This window comes from Lepidochelys olivacea (genome assembly GCF_965140295.1).
Source record: "Lepidochelys olivacea isolate rLepOli2 genome assembly, chromosome: 4".
In the NCBI taxonomy this organism is placed as follows: Eukaryota; Metazoa; Chordata; order Testudines; family Cheloniidae; genus Lepidochelys; species Lepidochelys olivacea.
The window spans coordinates 138,739,586-138,761,521 of record NC_140414.1 but is presented as its reverse complement, the minus strand read 5'-3'; positions in this window follow the sequence as shown (position 1 = coordinate 138,761,521).

Below are 21,936 nucleotides of genomic sequence, written 5' to 3'. Positions count from 1 at the left end.
TGGGAAAAGGGATGAAAAGCTGTGTGATCCAAACTTGGGTGGTAGGGACTGGGGGAGGTCAGTAGCATCATTCTTACCCATCTCTTCTCCTGACCCCCTCACTCTCCCGTAGGTATAACGAGCAGCAATATCTATATCAGCAGGAGAGCATCTTCTTCAGACATAGCGCTGTCCACACCGGCACTTTTGTCGGTGAAACTTAAGTTGGTCAGGGGTGTGTTTTTTCCTACAGACATACTAGCGAAGACATAGCCTAAGAAGAGAACAACATGAAATTGATTTTGTATCTGTAACCCACACACCTCCTGGGTGTGGTGTTCTGTCCCAGTTAGTGACACCGAGACCTCTTAAAGTGAAATTAATTAGTCTGATTTATAGCCTTAGCTAACAGTCATATGGCTTTTAGCTCATGCGGTAGAGCAGTGGTCACCAACCCAGTGATCTCCAGCTGCAGCGGCGCAGTGAGCATGAAGCGTCCAGCATGCCCCACGGGGGGGGGAGAGGCAGGAGGGGAAAGGGGCATGGGTCTCCGTGCGCTGTTCCTGCCTGCAAGCACCACCCCCGCAACTCCCATTGGCTGGGAACTTCAGTGTAGAAGTTCACTACAGCGCTGGGAGGCATTCTGCCATCATTGTAGTTAATCCACTGCCCGGAAAGGAGGTAGCTAAGTAAACAGAAGAATTCTTCCATTGACCTAACTCTGACTACACTGAGGGTTAAGTTGGCATATCCACAGTTCTCAGGAGTATGGATTTTTCACCCCCCCCACCCAGATAAGTAGCTTTGCTAATGTGTTTCCTCTCTCAAAACTTTACCTTGAGAATACTATCTATTTAGTGGCACAGATAAATAATTTAATAGCTCCTTGATCTCTATTTTAATTATTGGACTAAATTCCTATTACCACTGCAGCAGAGTATTAGGGAATGGTACCATGCACCAACCCTACTTTAATGTCTGGTTAGTCACTGGGAGTTCCCTCCCCAGTAATCCATTGTGATGCAGTTAAAGCAGCAAATTCCCACCCTGCAGTCCTGTGAGCAGACATATTTTTGCTTCACTGAGAAGTCCCTTCACAGCAGGAAGCTGTTGTGTTGAGGAGGGTTTTTTTTCCTTTGTTTTTTGTTCTCTGATGCCTGGGGTTGAATAATGGTTTGCACACCATTTGTCTCCTCACTGGTGTTCTGACTTCATAAGGAGTGCTATTAAGTATCTGGAGAAAGTGTTGAAGTTTCATTAGGCTGGCAGCTGATAACTTCACACACAGAAGAGGGGTAGCTTTTCTTTGAGCTGTGAATGAGAAGTTGGAGCAGCATTACAGCAGGTGATTACATTGTGTAGGGAGCCCACTTGGTTTCATGGGCACTCGGAAGATGTCTTCCAGGGAGTGTCCATTACAAACAGGAAGTCCTGGGTTGTTAATTCTTTGTAACATTTATCTTTTTATTTTATTTAAGATTTCACAGTCTTCAGGAAAGAGACGGCCTTTTCCTCTGTGTTTGGAAAGAGCCTAGCATATTGTGGATGTTACTGCAGAATAAATAACAATATCCGAGGATACGCACGTGTATCCATCTGTCTAGCATCTTCGCATCTGGGCAGGCTGTATCTGTTGTGCATCAGTTATCCCGCCTAAGGCAATGTGGGTGGAGTGGACATCTGTGGGGAATAGCAACGTCATGTGGCTGGCATCGTGGCTGTCAAGGGCGTGGGGACAGCTAGTGTTAAGAATTAGATTCACTCCTCAGAGCAGGGGTCTGTCATGCACATTTCTTGCTGAGCATGATGCACGTTTCTGGTGCTGTATTATTAACAGGGCTGGTGGAAAAAAATGAACATTTAAAACTATTTGTTCCTGACCAGCTCTAATAATTAATAACAAGGCTTTATAAGAGGCCTGTAGTGGATCGACACTAACTGGTGCAGTGTCTCCTGCTGGTCGTCCAGGGAATTAGCTCAACTCCAGCTTTGGAGCACCCTCTGCTGGCCGATGTCTCACTTGCCTCAAGCCCCATGTCCCTCCCAGATACGGGTGCCTCTTGCTCTGGGGTTCTGCCCATTGCAGAACCCCCACATGCTGGGTCTCCCCTCCCCAGGGAACCCCCAACGCTCTACACCCACCTTCCCTCAGTGGCTACTGCCAGTTGTCATCTAGCCCCCTCTCACTGGGGAAAACTATAAAGGCCACTCATCACTGGCAAGGGGGTTGGACAAGCTGCCTCTGCCTATTCCCAGGCTGTATCTCTGCAACCCCAGTACCTCTGTAGGTCCTCAGCAAGGCCTGCAGCCTGGGGGTTTACCAGGCTGGAGCTCCCCAGCTCCTCTTGCCTTTCCCCAGTGCTGCTCTGCTTCAGGTACCTTGCTCCCAGACAGCTAGATCCCAGCTAGACACCTGGGCCCTGACTGAGCTGGCCACGTCTGTGGTGAGCTACTCACTCAGCTGCCCTCACTGCTTTTCCCATCCAGAGTTGCTTTTAACCCCTGCCTACTGGAGTGGGGCAGCCATCCCACTACAAGACCTCACTTGGGAAGATGAATACATAAACATGAAAAAATAACTTTTCATTCCAATATATAAACTGAAAATGTTTTGCACCTGAATAGAGTTTATATTATTTGTACTACAGTAGCACCTATAGGCCCCAATCCTGGATGAGGGCTCAGGTTTACTAGTTGTACTCATGCTTTCAAACCCTGATTGCTGGGGGTATGAGCAAACAGGAGAAGCTGGCCTCTTCATGCAGCCAGCTCTCCTAAAATTGGAGGAGGAACTGCATGGTCTGGGAGAGAAGTCATATGCTGCTGCTGGGACACAGCAGGCCAAGAGCAGAGCTCCAGCCTCGAAGAGAAGCCAGGGGATCCTCCTGAACATTTGACCCCTGCAAGCATGTGTAGCTCTGCACTGTACTTGACGTGTGGTCAGAGCCCAAAGGGAATGAGGCAGCTCAGCGGTGACTGAGAGACTGATGCTGGTGGGCACTGGGGCTCTGTGTTGGCTGATGAAGGTGACTTGCCGATGAAGCCAATTGTTATTAATATAGCTATTGTACAAGTGAACTCCTGTCTCGCCAAAGGCTGTAGGTTTCTCCACTCCAACCCGTGGAGTGGGAGGTTGGAACTGACTTACAGCAAGGGGACCCCCACAACAGAAAATCTACACTTCTCCCTCCCCCACCCCAGAAATAAAACCTGTATCTTTTCGTAGTGAATTACTTTAATTTCAGATGAAGGAGAAATGGGAAAGAAAAAACAAAACAAAACCCAAGAACAAACCAAAGTAAAATGTTCACAAGAGAGCACAGTGGATGACCTTCTTGGTATCAGGCTGCATCTGAACTCACAACCAAACGGCAGCTTTCTCCAGCAGAGTGCCTACTTCTATAAACCAATGGGAAAGTAATATTTATTGATGAAATGATACTGTCCAAACTTTTTATTTTAAATCTTAGTGCTGTTTCTGTCTTTCTATGCTGTATTTTTGTGAGTGAATTATAGTTAATTAAGGTATTGTGGGAAGGTTTAGAGGAAATTTTATATCTGGAGTTATTCCACACAGAAAAAACAGAGTTGTTAAATTCTAAGCGTATTATTTTACCATTTCAATTGGAGAAGTAAACCTAAATGGCTGGTGCTGTATTTGGAACATAAGCAATTAATAGTCTGTAGGCAAAGCTAGCATTTGCAAGGCCCACAAAAGCCATATTTGCGGGAAATTTAAAATGGAAAAGGTGAAGCTTAATTTTTTTTCTTAATGTAAACAATTTTCAAAAGAATTCAGTGCCAGGTTTTTAAGTCCTGGGCACCCACATTTGGGTCCGGATTGTTAAAAGAGCTAGAGTCCCTTTTAGGCACCTCACTAAGGCCTAGCGTGCAGCAATGCTCAGTACCTAGTAGCTCCCACTGTGATACCTTTGGCCAGACTGTCCAGAAAGTTCAGCACCCAATATACTACTGAGCACTTGAAAAATTGGCCCAGAGAAACGTGTAGGATTTTCCATGTAAAGTTAGCCTTAAAAATAAAAACAGAAGCAAAATTGATCAATGTGTTTATGTCTACACTTTGAGCTGGAGGGGGTGAATTTCAGCTCGAGGAGCCATACCCTGACTGAGCTAGCACACAAAGGGTATGTATACACAGGAATAAAAGGTTTCAGAGTAGCAGCCGTGTTAGTCCGTATCCGCAAAAAGAACAGGAGGACTTGTGGCACCTTAGAGACTAACACATTTATTTGAGCATAAGCTTTTGTGGTCTACAGCTCACTTCATCGGATGCATAGAATGGAACATATAGTAAGAAAGATAGATAGATAGATAGATAGATAGACAGACAGATAGATAGATAGAAGGTGGAAGTTGCCATACAAACTGTAAGAGGCTAATTAATTAAGATGAGCTATTATCAGGAGGAGAAAAAAACTTTTGTAGTAATACTCAAGGTGGTCCATTTAGACAGTTGTCAAGAAGTGTGAGGATACTATTTCCCCATGTTAAGTATCCTCACACCTTCTTGTCAACTGTCTAACTGGGCCATCTTGAGTATCACCACAAAAGTTTTTTTCTCCTGATAATAACTCATCTTAATTAATTAGCCTCTTACAGTTTGTATGGCAACTTCCACCTTCTCTGTATGTATGTGTGTGTGTGTGTGTGTATATCATCTATCTATCTATCTATCTATCTCTCTATCTATCTATCTATCTATATATATATATATATATATATCTTCTTACTATATATTCCATTCTGTGCATCTGATGAAGTGGGCTGTAGCCCACGAAAGCTTATGCTCAAATAAATTTGTTAGCCTCTAAGGTGCCACAAGTACTCCTGTTCTTTTTACAGGGTTTATTTTATTCCTGTGTAGACATACCCTAAAAGTACAAATGCTAGCTTGAGTGGCACAGATACTCAGAGCTATGAACTGATCTAGGATCTTCCTCAAAAATTCAAGGGACCCATGGCTATGGTTTCTCTGGACCCCAGAGGCTATAAAGGGAGAGTGGATAACCTGTGGTCTTGAGGCAAACTCAGTGCCAAGCTCTCAAACATAGAGTACGTCTACACTTCGAGGTTTCCAGTTTTCAAACAACTTTTCATTTAGAAATTTAAGTGTATTACAGGAAAACAAAACCCAATTGAAATCAAAATGAAAAATTTCAAAATGCTTGAAACAAAATGTTTAAATAGGCCTGAATTGAACTGGTTTCTGATTTTTGGCTTGTGATGATTTTTGAGATTATAACTTTTCATGCTATTTCGGGACATCAGTAAATTTCTCAATCTCAGAATTTTTCACAGGACAGGAACACTTTCCCACACAGCTCCAGTGCTGAGCAGATCTGAAAATCAGGCCAGTTTTATTTAGCTTCCAAAACATGAATTTTAATGAACCCACTTCCCCCTCCCACTAATACAAAGCCACTGAATGCCAAATGGGTAGAAGTTATACTGATTTGCAACCTGACAAGAATGTTAGCCCACCGTTTATGCCATCCCTTTTGTCCTGCAATCTTTCACAGGAGTTGCACCACATCTGAATTTACTGCTTAAATTGGTGACAGTGAAAATAATCAGCTGCAGACCATCTAGTGTCTGAAACATATAGTAAGTATCGCTGTGTACCCTAAATCAGCAAAGCTAAAGAATGTGATGGTTCAGCAGTGGAATAGCATCTAAAAGACCTTCAGGCCAAAGAGAGGTAAAACAGCACCCACCAGCATGTGTTTTATCAATCTGGGGGGTTATTGACATGTTGGAGGTCTTACTGTTTCACAGCTGCACCATGATGCTAAACCTGAAGAAGGCCAAAAAAAGAAAGGCAAGAGTCTTTTGCTTTGGTTTAGCTTTTGTAAACTTAATGTGAAGAGTTTTTGTGCAGCTTTTGATCTGACTTAAAGCCTGATTGTACCAAGTTATTCACATGCATTTCCTACTCCGTTTTTACAATGGGAATTTTGTTCCAGAGGAAAAAAAATGTGTATTGTTTTTTGCACACACGTGCACCCACACACACCCCGAATCTGCCTGCTACATGTGTGTGAAAAAACAAATGTACATGTGCCACTTTGTACACCACACATGCCGGTGGGGAGAAAAAGGTGATTCTGAAAATTCTGGATTATCCATACTATTCATCCACAAGTGTACTTGTGGCTAAGTAGCACTTAAAACACTATACAGACAATATGCGTGAGGTAATATTTTTTATTGGAGCAGTTTCTGTTGGTGAGAGAGGCAAGCTTTCAAGAGATACTCTTTGAGGATCTTGGTCTAGCTGCCTGGGTTCAGAAGAAATATCCAACTTGTACATTGTTCATTCTACAATGTTTTTTAACCTTGCTTGGAGCAGCTGTTACTGCTCACTGCCAAGATATTAGATAGATGGACGGTTTGATCCGGTATGGCAAGTCTTATCTCTCTAACAGCTTTAAAGATATCTGCTAAAGCTGTTCATTCAGTATATTACCATTTATTTGTTAAGAATCAACAATATGCTCAGTGCTTTAAGAAAAACAAAATGAAGACAGTCTCTCTCTGCAGAGTAAAGTACATTCTGTACCTTTCCCCTATCTTGTCTATTTAGACTGTAAGGTCTCTAAGGCCTGGTCTACACTACAGAGTTAGATTGACGTACAGCAATTTATGTTGACCTAATTATGTCAGTGTACACATTACAGCCTTGTTCGTGCTGACGTAAGTGACCTACTACACTGATATAACAATTGCAACTCCACTAGAGGGGTAGGGCGGAAGCCATGAAATTTACAAGAAAGTTGGCTCCCGGTGCCCTAGGTGGGCTGCTGTCCCGTCTCTGCTCCAAGCCAGGCTGCCATCCAGGCTCCCAGCTCAAGCTACCACCTGGAATCCCAACTCCCTGCTCTCAGCCAGGTTGCCGTCTAGGCTCCCAGCTCCCCTGCTCTTCACTGGAAGCATGGCTACACCCAGCTGGGAGCGCTGCACCCTGAGTTTGATGGGCTGCCCCATTCCCAGCAGGGAACAGGGAGCTGAGGGAGTGGGCAGCCCGGCTCCCAGGAGGGAGCCATGAAGCCCAGTGCATCTGCCTAATTCCTGGAAGGGAGCCAGGCTGCTGGCAGGGAGCTGTGTGCAGAGCGGAAAGCCCTGGCTTTCAGCCTCCCACACTCTCCCTCTTAAGTTGGTGGAAGCACTCCTAGTGAGGACACACACCGCTGACAGAAGAAGTTGACATGAACCATGGCACTTACTGTGGTGACACGAACCACTGCAATACAGGTAACCACTGCACTGTACTCCAAAGGAGAAGGTTGGATCTGATCCCTGGACATACACAAATCCTTAGCCATCCTGGGACCCTTCCTCCCCCTGGGACCTTCCCTTCCCCCATCCCTTTCCCTGCGGATGTATTTTTTCGTTTGACATCTTTTAATAAAAGAATTGTGTTGGTTTGAAAGCAATCTTTATTCTATTAATTGAAAGCAAAAAGAGCACTGCAAAGCAACATACAATTATGTTAAACTCCCTTATTGCATCATGTGCACCAATCACCTCCTAGCATTACAAGCACTGCACTCCCGAGCACAGAAACAAAGATTACTGGCTTTCAGCTTCGAATTGCTGCATCAAGGCATCCGTGATCCTTATGGCCCCACACTGTGCCCCTCTAATAGCCCTGGTCTCTAGCTGTTCAAACTGAACCTCCAGGCACTGAACCTCTGCGGTCCAGCCATGAGTGAAGCTTTCACACTTCCATTCACAAATATTATGGATCGTACAGCACACGACTATAAGCATAGGAATATTGTCATCAGCCAGGTCCAGCTTCCCATAGAGGCAATGCCAGTGGGCTTTTAAAAAGTCAAAAGGACATTCAACAGTCCTTCTGCACTTGCTCAGCCTGCTGTTGAACCCCTCCTAGCTGCTGTCAAGTTGTCCCATGTATGGCTTCATAAGCTATGGCTTTAAAGGGTAGGTACGGTCTCCCAGAATCACAGTGGGCATTTTGACTTCCCCTATGGTGATCTTCTGGTCCAGGAAAAAAGTCCCTGCTTGCAGCATCTTGAACAGGCCAGTGTTCTGAAGGGAGTGTGTGTCATGCACCTTTCTGGACCAGCCTGTGTTAATGTCTGTGAAATGCCCAGGGTGATCCACAAGCGCCTGGACAACCATTGATAAATACCCCTTCCGATCAATGTACTCAGTGGCTAGGTGGTCTTGTGCCAGAATTGGAATATGTGTGCCATATATCACTCCTTCCCAGTTAGGGAAGCCCATCCACAATGTCACGCGCTTTCCTCAGATTTGTCACCTAAAAAGAACGGCTTGGGTGAGGGGATCTCCCCCACATCCTCCACAGTGAAGATGGATGCAAAGAATTCATTTAGCTTCTCTGCATTGGCCTTGTCTTCCTTGAGTGCTCCTTTAGCAGTCTGATTGGCCAGTGGCCCCACTGACTTTTTGGCAGACTTCCTGCATCTGGTATACTTAAAAAATAATTGGTGTTAGTTTTGTGTCTTTAGTTGGTTGCTCTTTAAATTCTTTCTTGGACTGCCTCATTATACTTTTACACTTGACTTGCCAGGATTTATGCTTCTAATTTCCTCTCTAGGATTTGACTTCAAATTTGTAAAGGATGCCTTTTTACCTCTTACCACCTCTTTTACTCATCTTTTTTGACCATGCTTAGACATTCTCTTTAGGCACTGTTCTTGTTGGTTCTCTGCTTTTTAGGCATACATTTAGTAGAGCCTCTATTAGGGTGTTTGTAAATAACCTCCATGTAGTTTGCAAGCTTTTCTCCTTCATGGTTGTTCTTTTTAATTTCCATTTAACTAGATTCCTCATTTTTGTGTAGTTTCCCTTTTTGAAGTAAATGCTTCCATGATGGATTTTCTTTGGCATTTCCCTGCCTCCCCCCCCCCCCCCCGCCCAAGGATGTTAAATTTAATTACATTATAATTGCTATTACTGAGTGGTTCAGCTATATTCAGCTCTTGGATCAGATCCTGTGGTCCATTTAGGACTAAATCAAGAATTACCTCTCCCCTTTTGGGTTCCAGGACAAGCTGCTCCAAGAAGCAGTTAGGAATGGTGTGTATAAAATTGTCTCTCTGCATCCCTTGCTAAGGAGCAGGGGGTTGGACTAGATGACCTCCTGAAGTCCCTTCCAACCCTGATATTCTATGATTCTATGGGTGCTTAACTTTATGCACAGGAGCAGTTCCACAGACTTCAATGGGACTACTCTGCTGTGTAAGTCTCAGAAGGATTAGTGTCTCAAATAGACAAGTAAACAGACAGCAGGGGAAGGGGGGCAACAAATACATGGTTGTATTAACAAACAAATAAAAATAGGACAATAAAATTGTATCCAATTTATTCCTAAAGCATAACAATGTCCTATAGGCATTATGGCGGAGATTAGTCTTCAAGAAGGAGATGGAAGGGACTTTGTGGACGAGCTCAGTAAGATAATGCCCTGTTTCAGGAGCAGTGTGGAAGTAGGCACACGTGAGAAGCCGACCAACAAACAGTCTTGGCTGGTGACATGGAGGCGTGGACACAGAATGAGACGAGGTTAAATAGGTAGGGGAGGGCTTTGAAGGGAGCAACAAGAAGTTTGTTCCTCTGAAGGAGAGGAGCCAGCGGAAGGATTTGAAGCTGAAAGAAAAATGATGTAATTAATAGGCAAGGTAGATTCTTTCAGCAGCAGTCTTTTGTATGGCGTGAAGGAGAGCAGATGGTGGTGTGCAGGAAGCCAGAGAGGAGGATGTTGCAGTAGTCAAAGTGGGAGCTCATTAGAACTTTCAAGGTGGGGATGAAGAGACAAGAACAGATTCTAGAGATAATGAGGAAGAAATGGCAGATTTTGGACACAACTTGGATGAGTTGGGACAAGGGAGAGACAGGGAACAATGGTAACCTCCAGACTACAGGCCAAAGTCAGGGGGATGTTGTTAATGGTGTTGGCAGTGAAAGGGAAGTGTGGAGTGGAGGGGGACGATCAAGAGGAGTTCAGTTTTGGCTGCTAAACTGATGGCAAAACATCCACGTAGGCTGAGATATGAGATTGGATGGATGTAGTCAAGACAGGAGAGACAAATGTGCACATAGGCAGAATTGACTTAACAGTTGAAACCATGGCAGCAAATGAGATGATCCAGAGAGATGATGTATAGGGAGAAACGGGGGAACCAAAGACAAACCGCTGTGAACACCAACAGACCATGGGAAACTGGAAGAGGTGAACCCACCAAAAGACATGCCACAGGATTGGTCTGGTTTGCAGGAGGAAAACTAGAAGAAGGATATAGTGAGGAAGCCCATGTGAGAAGAATGGGTATAATTGGCAGTATCGAAAGCAACAGAGAAGTAAAAGTAAGATGTGGCCAAAATATGAAAGATTGGAGCATCTAATGTTGTTTCCATATCTCCATATTGTGGCCCCAATAAATGGATTCCTTTATAGGAGACATTATGGGGAGAAAGACAGTACAAAATCCAAATAGAACCCCATCCCCCAAATACTTTCAAAAACAACACAAACACTAGGCTCTTTGCAAACCTCTACATTGTATTGCACAGGAAATTAGATCCCAGCTGCTGCAAGACCAGAGAAGGACTTACAAATGTAAACTAAACACCATGGTACACTTGTTTTTTTTCTAAGCAAGGCATTAAAAATGCACAGCAACACTGAGTGATAAATATCATTCCCCTCTATAAATCTCTAGCCTGTTGCTAATGGCAACAGATATGCTCCTAAAGTTAACTGAGCTCTTACAGTGGCAATTTTAGTGTCCCCATGTAATGTGCCAGAATTGGCTGATCAGTTTTGCCTAGTCCTGTGTTGATCTGACTGCATTTAAGGATAAATCTCTTTCTTAACATGATATTTCAAACGGATATTCAACTACAGCTAACTCCAGATTAATAATATCCTGAACATTTAAAAGAGTTAAAGAGATTTGCCATTGCGTGAAGCCATTCTATGCAAAAAATATTTATTTATTTAAATAAATCTCTAGAATGATGTCTCTCAAAAATTATAATTCTAGATCGGGATGGGCCAAAGCAAAAACCATTTACCCAAATTCCCCAGCTAATATGGGACTTGGATCCAAACCATGCTCTTGTTTTGCAAACTGTGATACATATATGCTGTGTTGCCATTATATGTCATCTGTGGCAACCAAAGAATTTGTTTCTGATTATGCTCTCATCAGTAGGGTACATGGTGGATCTGGTCTCCACTGTAGTATGGGATGTACTGAGTACTTGGTGTTAAAAATACTCTACTGTCTGGTTTGACCAGTCTCGCACTGATTTCAGAGGTCCTCAGATCAATGTTCCCTCTAATTTTTGACAGGCCAGGTGCACAAAAAATTTCTTCTGTGCAAATTTTTGACAGGCCCTGTGTGAAAAAAATTTCTTCCATGCAATTTTTTGTGCTCGCGGTGTTTCGCCGTGTGCGCTGGGTTTAGGATTTGTGTGTGTGCGCGCATACGCACAGGTTAGCGGGAACAGTGCCTCAGACACTATAGTGATGAGTGAGACAGACAGATGGATTGATAAAGCCATGTTAGCATCAAGCCTTGAAGCACTGTGTCATTGGATTGCTGCACCTGCACTTGGAACATCATGAGCTGAGCTAACAGCTCAGAGGACTCAGCAATACCACTGCTATGTAGTAATTTCCATGGAGGCAAATGGAATGTAATATGGTTGTTAAATACTAACTCCATCACAATTATTATTGTCACTTATATTACAGTCATGCCCCAAGTCCAAAATAACAATCAGGAGAGCCCTGCACATCTGTGGATATCCGCTGGTGTGGATGTAGTTACGTGTAAAAGGTGGAGCGCGGGTTGGATACAAGTTAATTATCACGGCTGTGGACCCAAATTTTTGTGTCTGCACAGGGCTCTCACAATCAGATCCCCATTGTGATACACACTGTATTCACACACAGAGACAGTCCCTGCCCAGAAAATATAAATCGAGACAGGAAGAACCAATGAGAGTAATGAACAAAAGAAGCGAAGCGAAAACAATTCTACTCCATTCTATATAGGTTCTTAAAACAATCCTGTCACCACAGTAGCTGAGGCCCAGATGCCGAAAGGTATTTAGTCACCAAACTCCTACTAAAATCAAAGGGAGTTAGGGGCCCAAATATATTTGAGGATTTGGGCCTGAGTGGCTAGGTGTGGGTGACAAAAATGAAATTCTGTGGTTTTACCAATTAGCAGTTGAACAATGACAGTAACATTTTTATCCCTGCCTTGCTCAAGGACACGTAACTGCACAAGGAGCCAAAGCAATGAAGAAACAGGCCCTGAGTGTTAGACTCATAGAATCATAGACTATTAGGGTTGGAAGAGACCTCAGGAGGTCATCTAGTCCAACCCCCTGCTCAAAGCAGTACCAACCCCAACTAAATCATCCCAGCCAAGGCTTTGTCAAGCTGGTCCCTAAAAACCACTAAGGATGGAGATTCCACCATCTCCCTAGGTAACCCATTCCAGTGCTTCACCACCCTCCTAGTGAAATGGTGTTTCCTAATATCGAACCTACACCTCCCCCACTGCAACTTGAGACCATTGCTTCTTGTTCTGTTACCAAAAACCAACTTGGAGTGTCACAAACTTTACACTGCTCAACTTCAAAACATGATTTAATAGTTACAGCAAGCTTCCCTGACAGGTAAATAAAAATCTGCTTTCTGTAACATGTTACAAGCATCAAATATAAATAAAAGCATAAAATATTGAGGAAGATATAATTTTTATAGTGCATTAAAATAAAAAAATAAAAATTAACACGCAAGACAGGTTAACATTTTACAAGCATCAGAGTAAGTGAATTATGGCAGAATCATCAGCAGAACAAGCTCTCTCCGCAATTAGCCCTGGAGTATTTTATTTTTCCAGACCAACTCTAATTAGACTGTTGAAATGAGCTCCTGCTATAGCAACCCCCTAAATCACAGACTGCAAAGTGGGGATTCAATTCCAAACAGTCCTGGTGCTGTAATACATGACAGTGAGCCTGTCAAACCATGCGCTGCATACAAAGCATTTGGACTGAGTATGTACAGATTGGGATATGGAAAACAGCAAACAGCCAGGTTTCCAGCTGAGTCTTGTAAGGCACAGCCTTGCAATGGGGATGCTGCAGAGCTGAGCAAACCCAGGCATTCTGCAAGGGAAAGGCTGAGCTTCCAGGTACACCATTACAGCTTGGGGTGCAGCTTGCCATTCCCAGGGTCATAGATCAGGGGCGGCAGAGCCTTCCCAAAAGTATGGGGGGGGAGGAGAGGCCCCTACCTCCTCTGTGGCCCCACCCCTTCTCTTCCGCTTGAGGCCCCACCCCTGGCTAAACTGGAAGCCGGAGCGGGCCGCAAGCCAGGGAACCTCCATCTGCCCAGGGCGGGGGATCTGAGAGCAGCCCAGGGCGGGGGATCTGAGAGCAGCCCCCGGCCCGTGTCCCTGCAATGCCCTCCCCCCTCCCCTTGCCCAGGGCAGGAGGGTTCATGGCTCCCACAGCTGCCCACACAGCTCTTATTCCAACCTGGCTGTGGCTGTGGGGGGCCACAGCCTGGCCATGGTAAGAACTGTGTGGGCAGCCGTGGGGAGCCATGGACCTGCCTCCTGCTGTGGGTGGGGTTGGGGAGTGCAGGACAGGTACATGGGCCGGGGGAGGCTCTCACCGCTCCCCTGGGCTGCTGGAGGGTCCACAGCGAGGCGCCTCACGGCTGCCTGTGCTCCAGCTGCTGGCCTGGCCGGGGGAGGGAGGGCATCGAGGGGGAGAGGAGAGGCAGGGCCCGTGACAAAAAGTGGACAGACCAGGCCCATTCACTTTCAAAAAGTGGGAGGGCCATGGCCCCCATTATTCCGGCGCCCTTGCCATCAACACTACTTCACACTTCAGGTGGCAATAGCTTCTTCACAGCAGTTGCATGTCATGATCTGGGAGGGAGGGAGAATTCTACCTTCTTTCACCCTTTGGAATACCTCAGTGACCAGCTGAGTTCCAGGGGGAAGAATTGGCCTATGGGGTGTTATCAAGCAACTACAACCCATACTCCTATCCTGAAAGAAATCTTTTCTGAACTCCCTCTTCTGGCCTTCAGACAACCCCCCTCCCAACTTCACGAAGCTCATTTTCAGAAGCTAGCTCCCCAGAGACCAGAAGACACCAACTGAAAGGGCCACCAGACCCTGCACAATCTTCAGACATATGCCCATTGCTAAAATGATCAACACTCCCCCACCCCAAAATACACCTCTCAAGACCCCTGGGTAAAGCACTGTAACCAGGTTGGGGCAAAGCTGCAAGGGTGCAAAAATGGGACAGAAAAATGAAGGAAACAAAATGGTAGGGAGTTCCAATATGCTTGCTCGCCCCAGGTGCAAAAATGCCCTAGTTACAGCTCTACCTGGGTCCTACACAACATATGTTGTACCTCATCCAGTGTGCTAACTGCCGCAATAGCAACTATGTAGGTGAAACCAAACAATCACTAGTCTCTCAAATTAACTCCCACAGGAAAACGATAAAAGACAAAAACACTCTATCACCTGTGGGTGAAAACTTTTCATAATGTGGTCAATCTAGATCTGACCTATCATTCCTCATCCTCAAAGGAATCCTGAACAATGCTTTCAAAAGACAAGCCTGGGAGTTTACATTCATAACTCTGAAACCTGTCATTCATAACTTTGCTAGACACTAAAAATCATGGTCTTAATGGAGACATTGGATTTATGTCTTATTGCAACAATCTGTAACCCACTATTCCCCCCTTTTTTGTGATATGGGGGTGCTAATGGGCCACTTCACCTTGAATGGTTCCTTAGAATATGTGCTAACTACTTGTGCTAAATTATTTGTTTGATCTGGTATTTAGCTGTGACACTTGGAGTACATTTCCCAGATCTGAAGAAGAGCTCTATGTAGCTGGAAAACTTGTCTCTCTCTCACAACAAAAGTTGGTCCAATAGAATATAGTACCTCACCCACTTTGTCCAATCTTGAGGCATTTGTGACTCTGGGCCATTCTAAATTCACAGATTGATGCAAAGTGAGCGACTCAGCAGCAGAAACACCCCTCAGGAGCCTGAATCCCCTGCAAATGGCTTTACATTTTGCTTATTGAATCAGTTTGATTGCCCCTGCATTCTGAGTGCAAATCTTGTAAGTTTGTCACTGCTGCTTCCATTGCTCTTGCTAATTCTACTGCTTTGGGCCCGGTTAAGTTCCCCGCTGCCAGCAAGTGTTTTTGAAGTCTTTCATTATTAATACCACAAACTAAACTGTCCCACATCGTATCCTCTAGGACATTTTCAACTGAGCAATATACAGTTAAAAATGTTATTAGCTCTGCCATATACAGAGCTACAGTTTCATCTTGACTCCCCATTCGATTATGAGACTTGAAATGTTCCACAATACTGTTTGCCTTTGGTGTGTACTATATGGTTAAAAGTTTTTTTTTTTTTCCAGGTACACTAAACTTTAATATCCTAGTTTCTAACATTATAAGGAACTCCTTAAAATGGAGTAGGTTTTACTACCACAGTTTAGGGCTGTCAAGTGATTAAAAAAATTAACGGTGATTAATCATACTGTTAATAATAGAATGCCATTTATTTAAATATTTGTGGATGTTTTCTATATTTTCAAATATATTGATTTCAATGACAACACAGAATACAAAGTGTACAGTGCTCACTTTATATTTATTTTTGATTACAAGTACTTGCACTGTAAAAAAACAAAATACATTATATTTTTCAGTTCACCTAATACAAGTACCATAGTGCAATCTCATTATCACGAAAGTTGAACTTAAAAATGTAGAATTATGTACAAAAAAATCTGTATTCAAAAATAAAACAAAGTAAAAATTTAGAGCCTGCACGTCCACTCTGTCCTACTTCTTGTTCAGCCAATCACTCAGACAAACAAGTTTCTTTACATTTTCAGGAAATAATGCTGCCCACTTCTTGTTTACAATGTCACTTGAAAGTGAGAACAGGCATTCTCCTGGCACGGTTGTAGCCGGCGTCACAAGATATTTACATGCCAGATGCGCTAAAGATTCATATGTCCCTTCAGGCTTCAACCACCATTCCAGGGGACATGTGTCCATGCTGTTGAAGGGTTCTGCTCAATAACAATCCAAAGCAGTGCGGACGGATGCATGTTCATTTTCATTATCTGAGTCAGATGGCACCAGCAGAAGGTTGATTTTATTGTTTGGTTGTTCCTGTTCTATAGTTTCTGCATCACAGCATTGCTCTTCTAAGACTTCTGAAAGCATGCTCCATACCTCATCCCTCTCAGAGTTTGGAAGGCACTTCAGATTCTTAAGACTTGGGTCAAGTGCTGTGGCTACCTTTAGAAGTCTCACATTGGTACCTTCTTGGTGTTTTGTCAAATCTGCAGTGAAAGTGTTCTTAAAATGAACATGTGTTGGGTCATCATCCAAGACTGCTATAACATGAAATATATGGCAGAATATGGATAAAACAGAGCAGGGAACATACAATTCTCCCCCAAGGAGTTCAGTCACACATTCAATTAACACATTTTTTTTTTAATGAGCGTCATCAGCATGGAAGCATGTCCTCTGGAATGATGGTCGAAGCATGAAGGGGCATATGAATGTTTACCATATCTGGCACAATGCTGGCTATGAAAGTGTCAAGCAAATGCCTTTTCTCACTTTCTGGTGACATTGTAAATAAGAAGAGGACAGCATTATCTCTTCTAAATGTAAACAAACTTGTTTGTCTTAGCGACTGGCTGAACAAGTAGTAGGACTGAGTGGACTTGTAGGCGCTGAAGTTTTACATTGTTTTGTTTTTGAGTGCAGTTATGTAACAAAAAAAATCTACATCTGTAAGTTGCACTTTCACAATAAAGAGATTACACTACAGTACTTGTATGAGGTGAATTGAAAAATACTATTTCTTTTGTTTATCATTTTTATAGTGAAAATATTTGTAATAAAGAATAATATATGCTTTGATTTCAATTACAACACAGAATAAAATATTTATGAAAATGTAGAAAAACATCCACAATATTTCAATTGGTATTCTATTGTTTAACAGTGTGATTAAAATTGCGATTAATTGCGATTATTTTTTTGAGTGAATCGAGTGAATTAACAGTGATTAATCGACAGCCCTACCACAGATACTAAGGCAATTTCTTTCTGTTTGTCCTTAGCTATCATTACATTTGCAAGAAGTCAGTGGCCAGATCTTTCGATATATTGCTTCATGAAGCTCCTCAATTTTTGCAAAAGTTACCATTCTTATGTTTTCCTGATTGCCAGTTTTGTAAAGAGATAGTTCAACTCACACACACAACACACACTCATACAAACAAATCTACTCACAGAAATGCAGACTCAGACCTTGCTGCTTTATTTAACTGCAGCACAACAGAGTGAGGGGAAAACTCCCACTGACTAAGTGTTCCTGCGGACCATCCGAAAATATTCTGGATAACTCAGTTAACCCTATCATGACTGCTGTATTACACCTGCTATACATTTGCTAAACAGTAAAATAAATTGCTGTGATTGATTCACCCAATTTGTGGAATCTCTATCCAATCAAACTGTTACCTTCATCAAACTTCAACTAGCATATGGTGTCATGATTATGGGGCTGTTTCATGTCTGGTCTCTCCGTGTTAAGCCTCATACCTGTCTTGCGGTGGCATTTTGCAATTCTTCCATTCTCAGATCAGGACCTGGATACAACTTCCCTTCTACTCTTACTGTGGATCCACTGCCAGCCTCCGAAAGGCACTGACGACACAAGAGGAAAGTGAACATGCTTGTCACCCTGCTGGAGCAGTGTGCTTAACATGATTTCCAAACATCATTAGTCCGAGAGCATTTATTTTCAATAATATAATACTTGCAATAAGAACTTTGGAAACAGGAATCAAACAAACACCTTATGCCCAATTGGGAACAGAGCCATACATACACTATTCCCAGGAGTTCCAAAAAAACCTATCAATTTAGCTTAGTGAAATAAAACACTACATGTGTATTCTAAATACATGACTGGCGAAGGATGTGATGCCATATTGGAGTCTTAACTTGGAATTCCCTAGTTTGGCTGGATTACATCTTATACTAGGACTATGTCTAAAATGAGGACTGGACACCTCCGTGCATGTGGCTGTGCTAGGCTCCTCCCACCCCCTCCTAAAGCATGGCTTTCAAATCTATAAAGATCCCTGGACCTATGTTGTCACTGGTAGTAGTGAGCTGCACTGTCCACTTCATAACAGCTTTCTTTTGCACTCTTGTGACCAGTACAGACGAACACAGAACATTCTCTGACAGCAGTCACCTGGTCAGCTGAGCACACCCGGGTCCTGATAAATGTGTGGTTGGTGTTCACCGACCTCCATGACTTCTCCTGAAGCACCTCTACTGGGAAGTTTTGGAGAAGCTGGGAACCACACCTCTACTGGGAAGTTTTGGAGAAGCTAGGAGCCACACCTCCCCTGGAAAGTTTTGGAGAAGCTGGGAACCACACCTCTACTGGAAAGTTTTGGAGAAGCTGGGAGCCACACCTCCCCTGGAAAGTTTTGGAGGAGCTGGGAGCCACACCTCCCCTGGGAAGTTTTGGAGAAGCTGGGACAAGCACAGGCAGGCATTCACTAGACTCTGCTGACCCAGTGCTGGGGACAGATCAAGCACCCTAGGCTCTGGTACCAGAGTGCAAAGGACTCCAGCAGTCACTCTGGGAGGGGTTTCTCCAACATGCCAGTTCTTCAAAGAGCTGGACCACACCCAATCACAGTCACCAGAAACCAGTTGTAAAAGCCCTGCCCAAACCCATTCATCAATGGTTCTTTTCACACCGCCACGGCCCCTCCCCCCAGGGGGTCCCCTGGGAAGGTGGATCAACACTGCATGTTGCTAATGCTGTTGCAAGCATCGCAAAGCATTTTGGGAGGGTCAAAGGTGTGAGTGTGGAGTAGAAGATTTATTTGCAGGCTGCGAGAGGCCAAAGGGGGAGGAAAGAAGAAAAGAATGGGTTAACTTGATGTTCCAGCTAATCCCCAAAGATAAGGAGTGACTCCAGCCCAAGGCCACTCTGCTACCTGCCAAGACAAAAGAGGGGAGGTCCCCCCTCCAACCAACCAACCCTAAGAAAGGAGAGTTGTTGAACGAAATCACAGGGGCCGTGAAAAGGAGCGAGACGGCAAAGGCCAACAAGGGAAAAACATAATAGTCTCACAGCTCTGAAACCGGTGTGTTTTGGGAAAGCTGAAGGAGCCACAGAAGGCTGGCTTGGATTTGTACACAGAGCTTGTGGAACAAAGGTCCCAGAAGGAGACGCACCCAAGAGATCCCAGGGACTTAAAAACCCTCCCGGGAGCTCAGGCAAATCAGAGATCAACAGCGGACCCTGGATGACCCATGCACGGGACAAGAACTCCCATCCACCCTTCCCCCTCTTCTTCTTACGTTACACCCAGGCTTGGCCAGCCTTGGGTAGTGTGGGTGTGACTATGAAAGTGGGTTAGGGCTTGGGGCACTAACACTTCGCTTTTTCCTTCCTTGAGTGACGTGGGGAATCCCCAGCACTCTCTGCTGTTATTTTATTATTTTATTAATAAAGCTTTAAAATTCAGACTCTTGGTAGGCTCTTCATCTCCTCCCCTAAAGATCCTGCGGCCTCAGCCTGACCACCTGATGCTCCAGGCAGATTGGTAACATAAATCTGTCACATTCTCACAGTCCTACAAGCATCAAGCAATCCTCACTAAACTCTGGTCTGGCTAGCAGTTGTGTACAGTAACACAAAACGAAAGAACAATAAGTGCAATTTTACTGGGTAGACGTTCCCCCCACATGCCCTGCGGAACAATCACAAACCAGAAGGTGTTATATCTGTGGAGGCACCCTGTCCTAGTTACCTGTAATTTATTACCTAAATGACTGGCTAATGACCATCTGCAGGAGGAGAACAAAACTGTGCATGGAAACATGAGTGGGACTGTTCCTGCTTGTGCTTTTACAACATTTGGATGGGACATGGAGCTTTCTTTGGGACCAGGCTGAGGTCATCCCGCTGCCCACTGTTCCAAGATGTGAGCACAGATTGCATCTGTGATTTCCCTACTCCATTGGAACCAGTACAAATATCCACTGGATCAGGCTTTCTGCAAAGGGTTGGCAAACCAGTCCTGCCCTGTCTGAAGTCTGTCCTAAAGCACTTGCCTTTAGGCTTCGTCTACACTACCAACTTATGTTGGAATAACAACGTTATCCGGGGTGTAAAGAGTGCTATGTCTATGCGAGGGCTTCTTCTGTTGACATAGCTACTGCCTCTCAGGGATGTGGAGTCCCTATGCCGATGGGAGAAGCTCTCCCTTGGGCATAGGTAGCATCTTCACTAAGTGCAATGGTGTCACAGTGGCACTGGTGCAGCTGTGCTACAGCAGCCCTGTAAGTGTAGACATGCCCTAAGTCTAAAAAGTGTTCTGACGGTCATAGCATGCCACAATAATGCAGATGGAGTTGGCCACATCGGCATCCAACCAGTTGCACAGGCATCTCCAATGAGCCTTTCACGTTCCAAAGGCACATTCCACTACTGTATTGCAGCTACTTAGTTGGAAGTTGAATTATGGTTTTGCTGAATCATTGATGTAGGGGTACAGTTTCATTAGCCAGGACAGGAGTGGGTATACAGAGTGCCCCAGAATAACCGTGGGTATGGAGACACTGTACGGAGCTATCTCATTTTGGGGGAATAAAATTCATTCCATCCCCTGGAAGTACAGGCCTGATCTCAGCACTCAGTGTCATGGACCTTTCTTGTGTATCCGACATTAGTGTTCATGAACCTGCACTTATGGTCCACTAAGCAGTGAAGAATGAGTGACTAATAACCTTTTTGTTTGACATACTCACTCGCTCCTCCAGGTGGGCAGAGTATGGGGATATGGCCCCCATGCAGTTTGGAAACACCATCCTTTGGAACTCAGCTATAATTTCCAGAGCTTTGGTAATGGCAACCACCAGCGGGTAGATGACAGTGTTGATGGCTCCGCAAACCTGCCCCACCATGATCCCAACAGAGGACTTCACCACCCCAAAGTGGTTGTGATTGACCAGTAGCTATCTGGCATTGCCAACTTACAGAGGGCACTAACCCCCTGCTAATTTAGCTTACCACAATATCAGCCCCTCAACTGGCTCAGATAAAACAAGATCATGTTAAGCAAGAAACATTCACAGCCCCCATGTTCAAGCTGAATATGTTCTAGCTTTGAAGTAGTTTGGTTAATTTCTTCTCATTTTTTAACTGTCTGCCCATCTCATTTCTAGCTGGGACCCGAAATGCACCACCACAGGACTGTATTTCTTGCCAACGTAAAGCACAAAGTCTTGGAGACCTTCATGAGAGAGCCCGCATTTTGCACAGTAACTAGCCCAAATTTACAGACCCAAGAGAGGGCCAGTTAATCTGAATAAGTAGCTAAAATTCTAGGGTGTGCATATCATTAACCTTAATGGGAGAAATTGAATTCTTGTGCAGAAAGCCAGAACAAAGTCCATGAACTACCTTTGCCGGAAGCTAGTGTAATCCACACCCACTCAGTGTGACACTCTGTCTACCTCTAGTGGTGGTTGGGCCACATAGCGATTGATAAGCCTGCTGCAGCCTTTGCTAAGAGAGCCTTGTCTTTTCATTTTGTCTGTACAAGCTTGTTCTTTTAGAACTAGAGATCCTGGGTTCAAGCCCTGTTACCAACAACAACTTCAGAGACTGACAGTCTTGGAAACTTTCAAATCAAAACAAGCAAAATGTGCTCTTGAAGGGCAGATACCACAGTTACCACTGGATTCAATTAAAATGTATTTGTTGGATTTTTTTTCTTGCTCTTTCTTCAGACTCTTTT